The following is a 14,088-nucleotide window of genomic DNA, read 5'->3' on the forward strand; positions in this document are numbered from 1 at the left end:
CCGGAATTGCAAGGTGGTGACCTTTCCCTGTTTGGGGCCGAGCCTGGTGTTTTGTTGCTTTTGTTGTATTTGGTTTGCTTCCTTTCCCTCACCTACTGTGACACTTGCCACCCGCTTCTGTCATGGTGGACGGCAGTTTGGAAATCCAGATCACCAACATCCGTAGATCTGTTCAGTATCTTGTTCACTGGAAGGGTTATGGACCAGAGGAGAGAATGTGGGTTCCGGCATCTGACGTGAATGCCAGTCGTTTAGTGAAAGCCTTTCACAGGTCTCATCCGGATAAGGTTGGTCCTGGGTGCCCAGAGGTCACCCGTAGAAGGCGGGGTACTGTCACGGACGTACCGAGACATACGGATGTTCCCATGACAGGTGGCAGGATATCTGTGAGACTGGCAACACATAGTTTGATCTGACATGTTTTCTTTTTGGATCAAATGACGTCTGTGTTGTTTCTGGTGCTTGCCACACCCTCTTTCCACAGGTGTGGCTATTGTGGTCATTTTACCTTCTCTATTTCTTGTTGTTTCTCCCACTATGCTATGCGGTTTATAGCTTCTGTTGGACTTGTGGTTAGCTTGTGTTTGGTTCTCGGCTGAGTTCCTGGTGCTACCAAAGCTTTAATGAAGATAAGTGTTTCCTTTTCCTTTTGTATTTTGTTATATATATATATATATATATATATATATATATATATATATGTGTCTGTTGCCTTTCCCTGTTGTTTGTCATTATGCCTGAGGGAGACTCCTGTTCATCCTTACCTTTGGAGGTACAGGTAGACTCAGTCCTAACATTAGTTCTAAGATCCTATAGGGTGAGATAGGATTCTAGTTAGATTCTACCTTTGGGGCCTGTCAGGACTGGAGTTAGGGTTTTCTCTAGGAGGTGTCCATCTTACTTCCCTATTGCGGTATCCCCTTTCCCTCCTATGCTCGGTGTGGTGTTTTCCTCCCACACATGAGCGTGGCATTATGTTTGTGGTGCTGGAACCTCACTTCTCCCAGTGAGGTTATAACTGGCAAAGTTTAAATGTATTGTGGAAGTAACAAAATAAAGCACCCTGTCGACTTTGAACCCCTCGCTGTCTGAGAGAAGTCTGTCATTGCCGACGCCCTGTGAGAAAGCGATCCCTTACAGCATGTTTAACTGCATTTACAAACAGCATGTTTAAAAACACACTGCACCATCGCATGATGTATGTTTTTCACATTAAAACGCTTGCAAAAATTGTCCCTTATGTGAGGCAGGTGTTGTTTGAACACACACAGTGTTATAAGAAAAAAAAATTGTGGCTTGTTGGAAACAAGAATCAAAAAATGATGCCTTAACAGGGCTAGAATGCCTACCCATATGACATGCACACCATGAGTCCCACCACACCTAAGGAGAAGGTGCGGAAGTGCACCACATTTGCAGACCGATGAGTACAATTTTTCATATAGGAGTGGTACTCTTGACTGCATAGGCAAGAGTCCCACCACACTGCACGGTCCAGATCCTAGAAAAATTTAATTTAGGTGAAGATGCAGAAGTGGGCCACATTTGCGGACTGATGAAAATCAAATATTCCATATGGCAGCAGAATCCTTGCCTGCCTGGCCAAGAGTACCAGCCCACCATCTGAGCCAGAGCCCAGAAAAATTTAAGTTAGGCGAAGGCACGGAGGTGTGCCATATTAACCACAGATAAGTGATAAGGCAGCAACTGAACTGCCAGCAACTTGGCCTGGTGGGAGTTTAGCTTGCACTTAAGCTAATTGCTGGTTGAGATTACTTTTCTCATGACCACACATTCTATTTTCCCACAGGATCCGGAGATGCCACTTTATGTGCTGCAGTAGAGCCCTGGTACCTATGTTTCTGTTTGAATGCCCATGAATTATTTAAATCCAACAGATTTTGCACACCCAGTGGTTTTGTGTGCTGGCCTTGTGAAGAAAAAACGCCATACGAGAGTTGCTTGCACAGAGCTAGAGTCAGCGAAGATTGTTCTCGGTCTGGCATATTTTAAGCCTGCACCCATCTGGCATATTTTAAGCCTGCACCTACAGCATCACCAGTTTTTGAGCTGACCACAATAGCAGAAGATCTGACCCCGCAAGTTCTTTTGGAGGATTTGGCCGTTCACTGCCTCTGCTCTTTATTTCCACTGCAGCCACAACCCTTCTCCTCTGTCTCTTCCATGGCAGCCCGGTCCTGTCCAACACACAATTATCGTCATAGTCCTCAGCCAGCCATTTTATCTGATTATGATATCTCATGGTGGGCTCCTTGTCTTCCCTCCCGATTCCTTGCTTTGTATTTCCCCAGATCGCCAGAGTCGCTATCACTGCCCTTACCACCCCCGTGGCTACAAGTGCCATCAGCACTACCACCAACACAGCTATGCATTGGGTCCCCCACCTACTCTGGAACCTCCTTCTTATGGCAGTGCCAAATGATGAGTGCTCTCACACAAGTCATCAACAGAGAGACTCTCTTGACTATCTGCCTTAGTGCGTGGTGAGGTTTTGTTGCCTCTTCTTAGGGAAAAACAAGGCATACCACTGGGAAGGGGCAAAGAGGATGCCACTGAAAGGCTTCTCTGGAGCTGCAAGGAGCAGGAGGGATGCTGTGACCATTGGCTCCAAGGCGCGGTGTCAGATTTAGAAGTGACTTCCATGTCATCCTGCTGTAACTTAGAGGAGGAGGGAGACATCTAGTCCACAATCTCCTCTTCTTTGTCCTCAGCAATACTATTTCATCTTTCCAAAGCCTGAGAGAAATGTGGCCCCCTACTACTACTTCTGGCAAGATAGCTGGTGCTGCTGCTACTCACACTCTGGCTCTGGGAGGACAAGGCCTGGGTCTATCATTTTTTAACCCTTCCGTATTCCAGACATTTTAATATGAGGTCTAATTTAAATTCATGATTTTCCTGAATGAAAAGTCACTGATTTGGTGCACAGTCAAACAAATCATGGAATGGTTATAGCAAAAGTTCAAGTGTGTTTTCTGTAACTTGAAGACAGAGGCATGATTAAATGTCCTTCCCTTTTTACAAACACAGTGAATACTGCTATTGACAAGTTATTTGGGGAATAATGCAGTATAGGCACCGGTAAGATTTCTGTCTACTATGATATTTACATATAAAAACGCTGTTCCAAAAAATACCTTTCTGTACTGTAAAACACACTTTTAATGTCCTTATTCTCCTCCCTCCCTCAACACCAATACAAATGATCCAGGAAACACCGCTGTAGGATTTGACTACTGTGTTATTTGCACTTTTAATCGCAGTTTCAGAAAAGACCTTTCTCTACTGTAAAACACATGTTGAAAACTTGTTATGCCATTATTCTCCCCCCTCTCCCACACCAACAATATATCGATGCAGGAAAGGCAGTAATATTTCTGTCGATGGTGAATTTGTGTTTAATTTTACTGGTATTAAAATTGCATTATTACCGTAAATGCGTTTGGTATATTGAAAAGCGTTTAATAACGCTAGACAGATATGATGCACTGACAAAAAAATGTGCAATTGCTCAGCAGCAGAATGCTATTGGGGTACTGTGCTGGCAATAATAATTCAGGTTTTGGGAAAAAAATGCTTTCTCTCTGGTGAAATGACAAAAAAACTATATTTTTTTCTTGTAGGTGGCTGGTTCTGTATCCCAGAACAGAAATAATAAGGTTCTGCAGCAGTTGTATTATTAAGCACTGTGCCCCAGCCTCTCACTCCCTCAAACTGCTTTCGCTGATCAAATTCCCTAGTATTCTACACAGTTATTTCTTTCTATTATTTAGCTTGAACAGCTACTAAATGCAAATTAAACACTTAGGGCCAGATTTATCATGACTCTGACAGCTCACTCCACTTTAACATATGGCTAAAGTCAGTTTTAGCCAAGTCAGATTTATGATCGGCCCTTTAAGACTGTAATAAATGTGGTTTGACGGTAGCAGTTTATCTGTCAGTAAGCAGCTTTACAAAAGTCGCACGTTTTTATGAAAAAGTTGCAAGTTCTATTAAAAAGTCTCATAAGATAAGCATGGTCCTCACTGGAGTGAAATTTAGATTAATTTACATAAGAAAACACGCCCACTTTCAGAAAACTGGCGAGCATAGTGCAGAGCAGAAAAAAGTCACAAATTTGTGCGCAGTTTTAGCGTTTGGGACTTTTTGGGGACTTTTTCACTCCATTATTCTGACCTTAGCTAATGATAAATCTGGCCCTCAGAATCAACTCCAGATCTATTAACGTCTTAATTTGTCATGCAATAATGAGGTACAGGCCACAGTAGATCATGAAAATGTTTATCTGTCAACTGTCCAATTACTTTTGAAAAAAGTGTAAAAAATGGCTGCAAATCCAAAATAGTTAATGCAACATTTTTGATAAACCTTTAAACTAAAGCTAAAAATCTACACTTTCCTTTGCTTTGTTTCAAACACAGTGTGGTGGTGGTGGTGTAAAGAAGCTGCATTCTGAAAATTGTGTCACTGTCGGAATACTTCTAGACCTGACTGTACGTGTTGGTTTATATATACTAAATAAATATATTGTAATATATCATTGGAGCTGCTTCACTTCACAAGCAGGAACATTTCCATAATACAACAGCAGGAAAATAAAATCAACTTCTGTTGCCCTCTGTCAGCATAATAGAAGCATGCAGTCTGCATTTTGCTGATTGTATGTATAGCTGACACCGGCTGCTGTAAAAAAAAACTGCTGGTTAGAGGGTGAAGGGAAAGAATACTATGCATTGCCATTAACAGATAGCAAGGATGCTGGGAATGTTATTTCCTCATATACTATATATTTTGGACTATAAGACGCTCCACAGGTTTAGACAACAGAAAATTAGAAGTGGAGGTTTAATGAAGTGGAGGGGTCAAGGTCATTAACTCGGGGGTCTAGCATAAAGGGGGTTAATAGTTTAGGTCAGCTGCTGTTAACCTTAGTATGTCATCTGCTGATTATTACAACAAAAACCAATGGTGCATGTGGTCACCTCATTAAATGTATCCAAGTAAGGCGTCTTGCACACGAATGTTGTGCAACGTCCGTGCGGTGGCCAGGACGGATCGAGACCCATTCAACTTAAATGGGTCCGTGATCCGTCTGCACTGCAAAAAATAATTCAATATTATTGCGGTGCGGCGGCACGGACAGAAACACCACAGAAGCACTTAAGTGAATAGATCCGCATCTGTGAAGCGGAGTGCACACGGGCATATTGTGGACCTGCCGTATGCAGGCCGCAATACAGCCACGGGCAAACAACGTTCGTGTGCAAGAGGCCTAAATGTGTCTCCTATAGTTGCTCTGTAGTGTCCTGCCATGCATGTGCTGCTGATTTTATTTTTTTGTTTAGGTATTTTTTTTAAACTCTTTATGATCATGACATTCACACACACAACCCTGCACGACGCACATAACACATACACACAAACACATTATATAAACACACAAAGCCCTGCTGCACGCACAGCTGATATATATATATATATATATCTATCAGCTGACATATATATGAGCATACACAGCTTTGCTGCATACATATCTGGCAAACACAGCTGTAGCTACACAACTGACATATATACACACACAGTGCTGCTGCATACACAACTAACAAACACAGCCCTGCTACACAGTTGACATATATACAGACCCAAGGCCTCTTGCACACAACCGTATGTATTTTGTGGTCTGCAAAAAATATGGATGACATCCGTGTGCATTCCGTATTTTGCGGAACGGAACAGCTGGCACCTAATAGAACAGTCCTATCCTTGTCCGTAATGCGGACAATAATAGGACATGTTCTATTTTTTTGCGGAACAGAAATACAGACATACAGAAACGGAATGCACACAGAGTAACTTTCATTTTTTTTGTGGAAACATTGAAATGAATGGCTCAGCATATGGTCCGCAAAAAAAATGGAACGGAAACGGAAAAAATATACGGTCATGTGCATGAGCCCTAACAGACACAACTCTTCTACACAACACACACTCCCGTTTTGCATGAGCTCAAAGATCTGAAACATTTTCTACATACACAAAAGACATATTACACTCAAATATTGTTCACAAATCTGTCTAAATCTGTGGTTTTGGTCCGCATCCGAGCCGCAGTTTTGGCGGCTTGGATGCGGACCCATTCACTTCAATAGGGCTGCAAAAGATGTGGACAGCACTCCGTGGGCTGTACGCATCCGTTGCTCAGCAAAAAAAATATAACCTGTCCTATTCTTGTCCACGCTTTGTGGACAAGAATAGACAGTTATATTAAAGGCTGTCCATGCTGTTTCGCAAAATGCGGAATGCACATGGACGCCATCCGTGTTTTGCGGACCGCAAAAAAATGAACGGTCGTGTTCATGAGGCCTTAGTGAGCACTTCTCCTTTGCCAAGATAATCCATACCACCTCACAGGTGTGGCATATCAAGGTGCTGATTAGACAGCATGACTATTTATTGCACAGGTGTGCCTTAGACCGCCCACAATCTTAAAGCTGTCCACTCCTAAAAGTCCACAGTTTTTCCTTACTTGGGGGGGGAACCAGTTAGTACAGTTAGTATCTGGTGTGGCCTCCATATGCCTCACACAGTGCAACACATCTCCGTTGCATAGAGTTGATCAGGTTGTTGATTGTGGCCTGTGGAATGTTGGTCCACTCCTCTTCAATAGCTGTGCGAAGTTGCAGAATATTGGCAGGAACGGGAACACGCTGTCGTATACGCCGATCCAAAGCATCTCAAACATGCTCAATAGGTGACATGTACAGTGAGTATGCTGGCCATGCAAGAACTGGGATGTTTTCAGCTTCTAGGAATCGTGTACAGATCCTTGCAATATGGGGCCGTGTGTTATCATGCTGCAACATGAGGTGATGGTCATGGGTGAATGGCACAACAATGGGCCTCAGGTTCTCGTCAGGGTATCTCTGTGCATTCAAAATACCATCAATAAAATGCACCTGTGTTTGTTGTCCATAACATACACCTGCCCATACCATAACCCCATCGCCACCATGGGCCACTCGATCCACGTTGACGTCAGCAAACCGCTCACCCACATGACGCCACACACGCTGTCTGCCATCTGCCCTGAACAGTGAAAACCGGGACTCATCCGTGAACAGAACGCCATTGAAGGTGAGCATTTGACCAATCAAGTTGGTTACGACGACGAACTGCAGTTAGGTCCAGACCCCGATGAGGACGACGAGCATGCACATGAGCTTCCCTGAGATAGTTTCTGACAGTTTGTGCAGAAATTCTTTGGTTATACAAACCGATTGTTGCTGCAGCTGTCCGGGTGGCTGGTCTCAGACGATCATGGAGGTGAACATGCTGGATGTGGAGGTCCTGGGCTGTTGTGGTCACACATGGTCTGCGGTTGTAAGGCTGGTTGGATGTACTGCCAAATTCTCTGAAACGCCTTTGGAGACGGCTTATGGTGGAGAAATTAACATTCATTGCACGGGCAACAGCTCCGGTAGACATTCCTGTACTCAGCATGCCAATTGCACACTCCCTGAAACGTTGCAACATCTGTGGCATTGTGCTGTGTGATCAAACTGCACATTTCAGAGTGGCCTTTTATTGTGGGAAGTCTAAGGTACATCTGTAAAATATTCATGCTGTCTAATCAGCACCTTGATATGCCACACCTGTGAGGTGGGATGGTTTATCTCGGCAAAGGAGAAGTGCTCCCTAACACAGATTTAGGCAGATTTGTGAACAATATTTGAGAGTAATGGGTCTTTCGTGTATGTAGAAAATGTTTCAAATCTCTGCTGCATACTCATCCCTCTCTCTCACACACACGCTATTATCTTTAATTAAAAATCATATTTCTTTATATCTTTTCATACCTGTCCCACTGATCGGGCAAAGTGCTGTATGAGTGCTCTGCTGGACCATTAAAAGGGTTCTCTGGGAATTAATAAAATGAAAATACTTAAATATTACTTTATTATAAATATATTCTCAAATACCTTTCATTATTTAAAAAAAAGGCTTGTTTTGTCTGGGGTGCAATCATCACGGGAAACAAAATGGCCGCTGTCCCATTAGTTCACACAAAACCTGTACTGATCACACATGAGGACAAGTTACTTTACAACACTGAGGTAAAAAGCTGCCGCCTCCTCCTCTCTACTTGTCAGGGATTATGATCCTGAATACAGATGATAAGAACTTTAGCTGCGGAATTTAGTTCATGAGGAGACATGAGGTACAAGGAGGACGGACAGGACAGGCTGTGGTAATGTGTTGCTGTGATAATGGAGCCTGTAAACAAGTGCTGCTGCTCATTATCCTCTCATGTCTCCTCATCATCTCCATTCCCACAGAGATTCACCTGTATTCAGGATCATGATTCCTGACAAGCAAAGCAGAGGAGGATGAGGCAGCACTATTGTGGTGAAGTAACTTCTAAGTGATTAGGACAGGTTTTGTGTGCACTGATAGGACGGCAGCCATTTTATTTCTCCTAATGATTTCTCTCTAGACAAAACAAGCCATTCTATGTAATGAAAGGTATTTGTGAATATATTTATTATAAAATAATATTTAAGTAATTTTGTTATTCCTGGAGAACCCTTAACGCAAAATGCTGTGCATGTATTGTGGTGGAAGTTGTACCAGAATACATTCTGCCGTATATGCATGGCGGGCAGTTCCTGCACCCACCCTCCTAGCAACCATGCTTGAAAATCGCACTGCATCCGCACTTGCTTGTGGATGCTTGCGATTTTCACGCAGCCCCATTCAGTTCTATGGGGCCTGCGTTGCGAGAAAAATGCAGAATATAGAACATGATGTGATTTTCACGCAACGCACAAGTGATGCGTTAAAATCACTGCTCATCTGCACAGCCCCATGGAAATGAATGGGTCCGGAATCAGTGCAGGTGCAATGCGTTCACCTCACGCAATGCACCCGCATGGAAAAATCGCACGTGTGAAAGGGGCCTAACAGGCAATGCATTAAAATACAGATGTATTTTAAAGCATTGCAGAGGGGACAAACCCCCAAAAGTTGAAGCCCCAGAGTGGGACAGAAATAAAGTTAAAAAAAGAAAAAAACGCCCCTTTCCCCTGATTTTATAATTAAAAAAAGAAGAAAAAAAAACACACATATTAGGTATTGTCGCGTCCGTAACGACCGGCTCTATAAATTTATCTCATGATCCACCCCGTCCGATAGACACCATAAAAATAAAAAAAAAACTGTGTAAAAAAAAGCCATTTTTGTCAACCTACATTACTAAAGTGCAAAATCAAATGATAAAAAAAAAGTGTATGCCCCCATAAATAGTACCAATCTAACTTGCACCTCATACTGCAAAAAATTAGCTCCTACATAGGACAATCGCCAAAAAACAAAACAAAAAAAAACTATGGCTCTCAGTCTATGGAGACACTAAAACATGATTTTTTTTGTTTCAAAAATGCAAAAAATATAAATAAGTATACAAATTAGGTATCACAATGCCCTTAAGAATGAGCTCTATAAAAATAGCACATGACCTAACCCCTCAGGTGAACACCGTAAAAAAAAAATAAAATAACGGTGTCAAAAAAGCCATTTTTGTCACTTTACATCACTAAAAGTGTAATACCAAGCGATCAAAAAGTCATAAGCATCCCAAAATCGTACAAATCAAACCGTCATCTCATCCCGCAAAAAATAAGCCCCTACCTAAAATAATTGCCCAAAAATAAAAACTAAAGCTCTCAGAATATGGAGACACTAAAACATAATTTTTTTTGTTTCAAAAATGCTGTTATTGTGTAGAACTTAAATAAATAAAAAAGTATACATATTAGGTATTGCCACGTCTGTAATGACCTTCTCTATAAAAATACCACATGGCCTAACCCCTCAGGTGAACACTATAAAAAAAAAAAAAGTGTCAAAAAAGCAATTTTTTGTCACCTTACATCACAAAAAGTGTAATAACAAGCGAATAAAAAGTCATATGCACCCTAAAATAGTACCAATCAAACCGTCATCTCATACCGAAAAAAAATACGCCCCTACATAAGACAGTCACCCAAAAACTATAAAAAAAATAGCTTTTTAAAAAAATGCTTTATTATGTAAAACTAAAACAACCAACCTAAAAAATGTCATATTTGGTATTTTCGCGTCCGTAACAACCTGCTCTATAAAAATAGCTCATGATCTAACCTGTCAGATGAATTTTGTAAATAACAAAAAATAAAAACAGTGCCAAAACAGCTATTTTTTGGTTACCTTGCCTCACAAAAAGTGTAATATAGATCAACCAAAAATCATCTGTACCCTAAAATAGTACTAATAAAACTGCCACCTTATCCCGTAGTAAAAAAAAATTGGGTAACTTTTTTGGCGTTTCTAATCTAGGGGCGCATCAGGGGGTCTTCAAATGTGACATGGCAAGTTAAAATTATCCCAGTGAAATTTTCCATCCAAAAACCATGTGGCATTCCTTTCCTTCTGCGCCCTCCCATGTGCCCGTACAGCAGTTTACGACCACAAATGGGGTGTTTCTGTAAACTACAGAATCAGGGCAATAAATATTGAGTTTTGTTTGGCTGTTAATCTTTGCTTTGTTAACAGAAAAAAAAAATCTGCAAAAACAGTGAAATTCTGAAATTTCATCTCCATTTTTAATTAATTCTTATGGAACACCTAAAGGGTTAACAACGTTTGCAAAATCAGTTTTTAATACCTTGAGGGGTGTAGTTTCTAAAACAAATTTGGGTGGTTTCTATTATGTACGACTCACAAAGTGACTTCAGACCTGTACTAGTCCTTAAAAAATGGGTTTTGGAAATATTCCGAAAAACTTCAAGATTTGCTTCTAAACTTCTAAGCCTTCTAACATCCCCAAAAAATAAAATGGGATTCACAAAATGATCCAAACATGAAGTAGACATATGGGAAATGGAATGCAATAAATCTTATATGGGGTATCACTATCTGTTTTAAAAGCAGAGAAATTAAAATTTGGAAAGTTGTGAATTTTTCCAAATTTTGGGTAAATTTGGTATTTTTTATAAATAAAAATGGAATAATTTGTTTCAAATTTACCACTGTCATAAAGTACAATATGTGACGAGAAAATATCAGAATGGCTTTGATAAGTAAAAGCGTTTTAAAGTTATCACCACATAAAGTGACACATGTCAGATTTGCAAAAATCAGTCTGGTCCTTAAGGTGAAAAATGGCTCAATCCTTTAGGGGTTAAGGAGGCAAAGAACCAAGTCGACTGTGGACTATAAGATGCATGCACTTTTAGCAAGATTTTTTTCTTACTAAAAAGTGTGTCTTACAGTCCAAGAAATATGGTACATAAGATTTGTTTATGGCTGGTGCCACGCTTACTTTTTTTGTCCGTTGTGTGACATTTTGCGGTGTTTGGTGTGTTTTTGTTGCCATTTTTTCCCATTTTCAAGGTAAACAATGCCAGTTCCACATGATGTATCTAAGTCTCTGGGAAATATTAAATACAGGATAAACACTCTTTTAGTGGTGTTTATTCAACCTTTAGGTGCTTTAATGGGTCAATATATATTTTTTTATTGCAACATGCAACACCAGGGTCTGGAGTTCCCTGGTGTTTTTCTTCCTTAGACAATTGTTTGTTTGTTTTTCAGCTTAAAAATATGTATGTGCAATGTGTATGGTGTTTTTTTAATGGTGCCTTTTTTTTAAACCAGTTTTTGTTTTATACAGCTCTACAGAGAAAATGACATCACAGAGGCACATACTTTAAAGAGGTTCTGTCACCTAGATCAACCCTACCCACCAGGAGACAGGCTTATGTGGTTCGAGCACCACCTCGGTGGTCCATAATGACACCCCTCTGCTGTAGTTCACATATCCTGCCTTTAGATTGATAGCACTAGACCGTTTGGTCTATTGCTGAGATCCCATGCCTGTGCAACCGTGCCCATTCCTGACATAGTGAGCATGTGCCATCATGGCATGGGTATGTAGGCGCAGGATCTCAGCGGTAGACCAAAGTGTCTAGCACCGTCAATCAAAAGGCAAGGGGTGTGAACTACAGCAGAGGGGTGTCATTATGGAGCACCAGGGGTGTCGCTGGAGCAGTGCTCGAATACTTCATTTGAATATTTGTAAAAGTTTACTTTTCCACACCACAAGTAGCACCGACAGCAGAAAGAAAGATATCATTTTTGTCAGCGTCACCAACTCTACCAGGCTATATGTCTGGTGGGTAGGGTTGATCCAGGTGACAGAGCCTCTTTAAACAAAAAAAATGCCAGGTATAAAGAAAGTGGCAATAAAAAAAAAAACACCAGGTGGCTGAAATTATTGGAAAAATGCCTCAACATCTCCTCAAAAATACTACAAAAATGTTGATCAAGTCAGGCCTTTTTTGAGACATTGTGTGGATGATAAAATGGAATGTCTCAGATCAGATCGGTGGTGGTCAGACTTTTGGTACCCCCACCCCCACACCTCTTCATTGTGCACATCAGTTTATCTACTGGCACAAAATATTGCAGCTTTGTCCCATTCACTTAAACGAACTGGGTTTTATGATCCCAGCAGCTGGCATCTGCACATTGGGCTGCATGCCAGCTCCTCATCTTAATACAATCTTGCACATAGTCACAGGCATTATAAAGTCAAATACTCAATACATTGGGGTAAAACTGAGAAATAATCTCCTTAAATAACAGTACGGATATACCTGGCCTCCACTGTTTGAATTAAATTTTTATGCTCTGGGTTATTCCCTTGTTAACTCACATTAGTAACAAGACTATGAGGAAATACGGCTCTCCTGTGGGAAGCATTATGCCAAGGACACTACCTGGTTTCTTTACGTGTACAATTGTACGAAAATGCTGGAGTGCCGGGATCTCAGGTAGCCTGCTTCAGCAGAACAGCTTTCTATTACCTCAATGCAGCAGAAACAGGGCTTAGTACAATTACATAGGCGGACCGCGCTGCTAGAAATCGCCTATGCTCTACCAGGGCTGTTTGAAATTCACGAGCATTTCTTGTGTCAGCTTTCAACGTTTTAATTTTACTCGGTATTTGGAAATTACTTGCTTTTACAGGTAAACACTGAATGTGAACATACAGGAGGATCATGGAAGCAGCAAAATATGAAGATTGTGCCACATGATGCCCAGGACACTGGCAACTCTATCGGCCAGAAATCACTGGTAAAAAAGCAGTGATTGGATTCATTGTCCCAGATTTGCTAATGTATCTGTCTACAAAAGGGGCACACATTGGCGCAATTTGGCGCATCTAGGGTTTCTATACTTCCTTCTGACATGCTCAACGAAGGGCTGGGGCTTTGTTTGCACGGTGCAGGGCCTATGTGAATGCGCCATATTGTGCCACAATTCTGGCATAAACTCTGTCTCAAAGTAAGGCTACATGCACACGACCGTTGTGTGTTTTGCGATCCGCAAATCGCAGATCCCCAAAACACAGATGGCGTCCGTGTGCGTTCCGCAATTTGCTGAACGGCACGGACAGCCTTTAATATAACTGCCTATTATTGTCCGCAAAGCGCGGACAAGAATAGGACAGGTTATATTTTTTTTTAAGACAGCACACGGAGTGCTGTCCGCATCATTTGCGGCCCCATTGAAGTGAATGGGTCCGCATCCGAGCCGCCAATACTGCGGCTCGGATGCGGACCAAAACAACGGCCGTGTGCATGTGGCCTAAGCGCCAGCCAATAGTTGGTCTAGAGTCAGAGAAAAGTGTCTATTCCTGCATCAGATTTATCATCCAGCCTGAGCCGCTGTCAGGGCCGGCGCTTCCATATAGGCAAGGGGGGAATTTGCCCCCGGGCCCCCAAGTCCTTAGGGGCCCCTGCCGGCCCGCAACTAACTATATTTTCGTGGGCCCTGTGGAGGCAGCGGCGGTGGCAGGACAGTCACACAGGGAGATGAGCGCTTCCATCCTCAGGACAGCGATACAGATGGCTGTGCTTGGAGCAGGGGAAGGAGAAGTGTGTCAATTCCCTGTTCCTCTGATAGGCTGTTGGATGTCGTCATCGCGCTGCCTGAGCCGTACAGCACGGAACACAGGCTGTG

The sequence above is a fragment of the Bufo gargarizans genome, chromosome 5 (genome assembly GCF_014858855.1).
Source record: "Bufo gargarizans isolate SCDJY-AF-19 chromosome 5, ASM1485885v1, whole genome shotgun sequence".
In the NCBI taxonomy this organism is placed as follows: Eukaryota; Metazoa; Chordata; class Amphibia; order Anura; family Bufonidae; genus Bufo; species Bufo gargarizans.